Source organism: Phyllostomus hastatus, unplaced genomic scaffold, assembly GCF_019186645.2.
Source record: "Phyllostomus hastatus isolate PE091 unplaced genomic scaffold, TTU_PhHast_1.1 phas_contig_29, whole genome shotgun sequence".
NCBI classification, from domain to species: domain Eukaryota; kingdom Metazoa; phylum Chordata; class Mammalia; order Chiroptera; family Phyllostomidae; genus Phyllostomus; species Phyllostomus hastatus.
The window spans coordinates 31783759-31789898 of NW_025333835.1; positions in this window are offsets into that span (position 1 = coordinate 31783759).

Genomic DNA, 6140 nt, shown 5'->3' on the forward strand with positions numbered 1-6140 from the left:
AGTTTTTATTGAAAAACATTATTTTGTGCTTGTCCTAGAAAACAAAATATGTTTATCACAGAGGCTACTGTGCTTTTGCTTGCAAAGAATATTAAACATCTTTATAAAGACAATGCAATATATATTCCATCATAATTCAGCTTTTCAGATATTTTCCACTGTTTTAATTAGCACTATTCTCTGTTCTAATTATCTTACTCCTAGATGCATTTGTCCTAATGCACGTAGATGTACAAAATATTTTAAATGAGTATTATGTTTTGTTTCTATTTATAAAGCTTTGAGTCATCACTATTTTAAAACTTTGTAAGTTAACTCAGTTTTTCATTTCTTATATGAGAGATACAATGTTACTCTGAGCAGTGCAAATAAAACACGCAGACAATGTGTAATTATGTTCTATGATGTGCATAATATTTTGTTACTAAACATTAGATGAAACTGTTGAATTATGTAGTTTTTCATGGCATATATTTTTTTAAGGAAATAAATGTTAATAAGTAACATTTCTATAAGATCATAACTAAAATGTCAATTAACATGAACAGCATTTTATTGCTTTTCTCAGTGTTTTCTGAGACCACTTGAATTACTCTTTCACTGTGTGAGCTTATTTTTAGAACATGGTATATAAGAAGCAAAGTGAAATTCAATTTAAAATAATTATTCACCTATTTCAAAATTGTGTAATACATGTGACTATTATTTTGTCATGTTTTACTTTGAAAACACCACATCACCTGAAGTTTGTTTATGAGACTGCTGAGAACCAACTGTACATACAAACCATGATTTCGGAAGCCCTGTTGGGTATTTACAAAAAGCATTGGCAAGAAACTAATAGATTCCTGAAACTGAGCACAAGTTAGTTCATTTTCTTCTGAAGATAAAACAAGATGCACATTTTATTCCAAATCTCTGATTTAAATATTTTGTTTCCAAAGCAGGTTTTTCGCTACCATCAGTTTTGAGAATGATTCTGATCGTCTTGTATTCTAGTGTAGTTAACTTATGCACATACACCAAGCTCACGTCAGTTTCGTGATCTTGAATTGAATGGCTCACATAAAATTGTATTCTGCATTATGAAAGACTTCCAGGAGTCAATGTTAGGAGCTATTGTTTAATTGCTACTCAATCTGTTATTTCATGAGGCTTTATGATCAATATGAATAAACCCTGTTAAATCAGCAATACCTTGAAGGTCCTGGCTACACGACTGTATGTAAGACATTAATTTGTATGCACATTCTCTGCTATCAGTTTTACCAAAACAATATTTTGTGACAGTGACATATGGGGCTATAAGAGAATACGGAATAAGATAATATCATACTTTTTATCCATTTTGAAGGAATTCTAGAAGGGCTTTACCTAGCAGACCCATCTTTCAAACACGTCTTTGGTAAGGATTCGACTTTAAGATTGTTAGCCATACAATTATTAACCTTTTAATGTACAATATTATAGTTTTTACATGTGAAGACTCTAGGTCTTCATTAAGTTATTTTTATACATTTGGACATATTTAATAAATAAATTAAATTGACTTAAGATATACTACCCAACTGGCATAAAAGCTAGAATGACTCATTATATTTTTCTTTTCCAAATATTTTACCTCAATCTTAGAAAATTTTTGAAAAGAAACCTATTTTAAGTTTAATTTTTGTTCTAGTCAAGGGAACAGGTTTTTATTGAGAGATAATTGTAAACAAGATCTTTATACAACACTGGGGATTTAAAGGTGAGAAATGATCAGATCCCAATCTGGCAGGGTATTCAACATGTGTGCAACTAAAAAATTGCACAAAGACTAAAATAGGTTGTCCAAAATAAGACAGGCAAAAAGAAGAAGTGAATAACTTTCTTGTATGAGCTTAGAAGATATTAAATTGACATTAATGGGATAGGATATTTCACATTGCACGAGTGTATTCTATTTTGAGCTTTCTTGATTATATATATTTTAGAAAATTACCTACGTGTTCAAATAACACTGTTGAACTGGAAAAGTAGGACACCCTTCCTAAACATAAATGGAGTGGAGAGTTTTAATAATATACACAGTGTCCCCGAACCCCACAGCCATAAACCCTGTGAATCTATCACTGAATCATACCCTCAACTGCATCATTGAATACCAAGTGAGAGAAAATATAAACATTTGAAGAGAGAGAAAAAGTTAGCAGAGGGATATAATATGAGGCTAGTTGATTTAGATCTTAAGTAGAAATAGTGGCCTACATATGTTAGTGTTATCTTTGGCAAGAAATTTATGAGAACAGAAATTTGGGAGCAGTGAAAACTCATTTGGTACCTGGATTTTTTAATAAATGATGAGGAGAGAATTGTTGTACTTGTTCATTAAAACATTTCCTAGTTAATTACCTGTGCTACATTAGACTGACCAAGTATTTCAACATGCATTTAATAAAAACTTTTCAGAATACAACAACAAGCTCTTGATTTCAAGATTGTCCTTCCTCAGTAATCTTCATTACAAAATTGTGAAGGTATATGAAAATCTTTAAAAAATCTTCTATGTATTCAAAATATCGTCGCCTCCAGTTCCTTAATTAATTGTGCATTTTAATTAAATCTATATCTCATCTCCACAGATCCCACTGACTTTAATTTTTCATTACTTCTTTTCCTAAAATTAAATAGATTTTTTAAAAATAAATGCAGAAATTTAAAGTGAATATTGCAAATTTCCTGCTATTTGAAGAGTAAATAACTGTGACTTTTAAGATATTTGCAGATGATACCCTAACAGATAGGAAAGAGTAGTAACTTTTCTGAAAAACAATAAAGTTAAACTGATCCTAATTTACATGCTGTAGGTAATGGATCTTCTGATCAAATAAATTATCCAATAAGTTAAAAAGCAAGATGAAAACTATCCCATCAATTCACAGAAAACATGGTGGAAAAAAAAACTTGATCTTCATCATCCACTGTACTTAAAGAAGTGACAGAGGAAGAAGTGGATTGTTTTATAAATAACCCAAATGGGATTTGGGTGGAGTTAAATATGGAACAGTTTCTGAATTTGAGTAAATGTATCTTATAGGAACATTTTTACAGGACTGTTTTAAGACAGTTTTATTTTATTTTAAAGATTTGTATTTATTTGTTTTTAGAGCAAGTGGAAGGGGAGGGAGAAACAGGAGAGAAATATCAATGTGTGGTTGCCTGTTGTGTGCCCCCTACTGGGGACCTGACCAGCAACCTAGACACGTGCCCTGACTGGGAATCAAACTGGCAAGTCTTTGGTTCTCAGGCTGGTGCTCAATCCAATGAGCCACATAAGCCAAGGCAAGACATTATTTTAAAATTTATGTTTGTTTTTTAAATATGTAGCTGTATGATTTAGGTTAAACTAGGGAGTTTTTGAGGGAATATAATTATCCAGTCTGAATGTCAGTCTGTGTTTGCATCATACTCGTGGGAATAATTTTTACTGATGGGACAATAACCAGTGCCCATCTGGGGGAGTAAATAGAAGAAAAGACTGTGCTTTCACTTCTTTGGTACTACTCAGTCAATGTGCCACTTCAGATGTTGCCATTTATGAGCTATGCTGCATATATGCTTTTAAGCATTTAATGCATGGCTTCTGTGCCCATTTCCATTTTACTGATTTTATTACTTTCTCACACTAATAACCCCGGCCACATTATTAATATGTTCTTTTTCACTCTTTCTTACTTTGAGAATGTGGCCATCTTCAGGTGAATCAAACAAGTTGGCTGGAAGTTACTGAGCTGGAGTAACTCCTCTTTTGCTCGTTCCGTTACCCACCTCCTCCATGCTTCTGTGCTGCAGGGTTTCAGGTCAGAGGGAGAGCAATGGATAAAGGCATCATTCTCACAGTTCCTCTTCTGTTGCATATCTTGTTGTGGCTGTTATCCCCTCTCAAGGTGGTTCTTTCCATTTAACTTTCTTCTTCCGGGTTCTGCTAATTGCTACTGCATCTATTCCCTTCTTGGCAAAGATGTTAACAGAACCTGCCATTAGTATCTCTGATTAACTGTGGTATTATCTCTTTTAGGGAATCAGAATTTCAAAATTAGGACCTTTATTAAACCTTCCTTGAATTATCTTAATCTTAGTTTATACTGGGAACAAAATATGCACGTTTAGTCCTTGGTCCAATACATTGAAACTTACATGACTGTTTATAATAAAGATAACTTTATTCGTATACTGGTTATGCTGCAGGAAATAAATCAATGACTTAGCATGTTACTGTTTCATTCATTGTGGACTGGGAAGTAGACTTTCAACATCAGAGCTTCTAAGGGAGATTGGGAGTTCCATAGATATAACTCCAGAATTGCAGAGGCAAAGAAAAGATGAAGGATCAGGGCCTGGTTGTGTAAGATTGGAAGGTTTCTCCTAAAAGGTCACTTCACTCACACTCGTCTGGCTCATAAGTCAGATGGCTTAGTCTGAATGACAGTATAATATTTCTATGGGAATGGGCGCAGCAACAGAGTTGAACACTGGAAGTATAACACCGTTTGTCATTTCGATCACCGAATACTGGGTTTCTTATTCCATGTGTGGAACAGTCTGACCAACCCAAGTGTCCTGCCCAGTCACTGTTTCTAGCATGAGGGCTGAGATCTGGTGTTGTGTGATTTTTCTCTTTATCAGACCAGTATGTAGTGTCTTTTCCTCTGGAGAACTATGGTCTCAAAAAAATAGTTACCCCAAACTCACAATGTAAAATGGTGGACTTAAGTAGGATAATCATCGTAAAAGATATCTCAGGGGAGAAATACTGTAGTTGTAAAGTATAAAACAATAACAGACTACAAAAATGCAAAGGAGTCAAAATTAACTACAGTGTAGGCACATAAGAAATGTATATTGGTTTTCTTATTATTTTAAAATGAACCTCATCAATTAAACAAACATCTTACTGGTTAAGAGGTTAATACCTAATTAATAAAACTAAATATATGAAATAAAGATAGTAGGTAGGTTTCCATGCTTCATTATTAATTAACTAAAATATTCAAAATAAATTAAGGTCACTGGATACATACAAATATGAATAATCCTATTTTATTATAATCATACTATTTTATACTTTATATGTTAAACTTAATCACTTTCCTGTGGAATAATTCCATTTGCAAAAAAATGTTAAGGATTTAAAGTTATTTAAATGCCAATAAAATGTTAATTAGTGACAATTTTACCAAACATAACAAAATAATTCAATAATTTCTCAAATCCTGCTATAGTCATTGATTTTCAAATCTACTTTATCTCTTTCATCATCTAGACAAAAGATGTATTTAAATTCAAGTTAATTTATTTTAATTACTTCATGGAAGAAATGTGTATTAAAATATAATATGACATTTAATAAGCATTTGTTGTCAAACTAAAATTTCCCTTATCTTTAATTTAATTTGAAAAGAGTGATGTTGTTTGATATTCTTGAAAGTTTTTAATGTTTTCCTAAGTCGTAAAAGGTTGATTCTTGAATCTACTTCTACATTAAATCTGTTGCAATAAAATGTTTTAGTTTAAATATCTGAAGAAAATACTGCCTCATATAGGTATCTGGTTGGGACTAAGAGGAATATTTTATGGTCTTTTGAAGAATGTGTGGATATTCCTCTCTGGTGTGCTTCTAGCACATAAGAAGTTGAAGTGTCATGAAGACTAGTTGCAATATGAAACCTGAAACCATATTAATGGTCTTGTATTTTGTTGCATTAAAACTCAGTGACCTAACTTCCAATTTGAATGTATCTCAAACACATACATGATTGTATAACATATACTTCCATCATTTGGTAAATACTTTTAAATTTAAAATTGATACTGTCCAAAATTCTGCTATGAGTGAAAATATACATCACATGTAAAATGAAGCAAAGTATGAAAGAGTCAGTCAGCCATTAATAGAATTTAAATAAACACACAGGTGCACCTGCATTACAGACACACACACAATCGTGAAATACATAATCTACACTAGTTACATAAATGCACAAGTAAATAGAAGAAGGGGTCTCCCTTGCTGTTAGGATTTTCTTAACATCATGCTTCCTGCTATATAGTTCACTAATAGATTAAAACCCATTATGCTACTGGACAATAGGGTCTGTGAA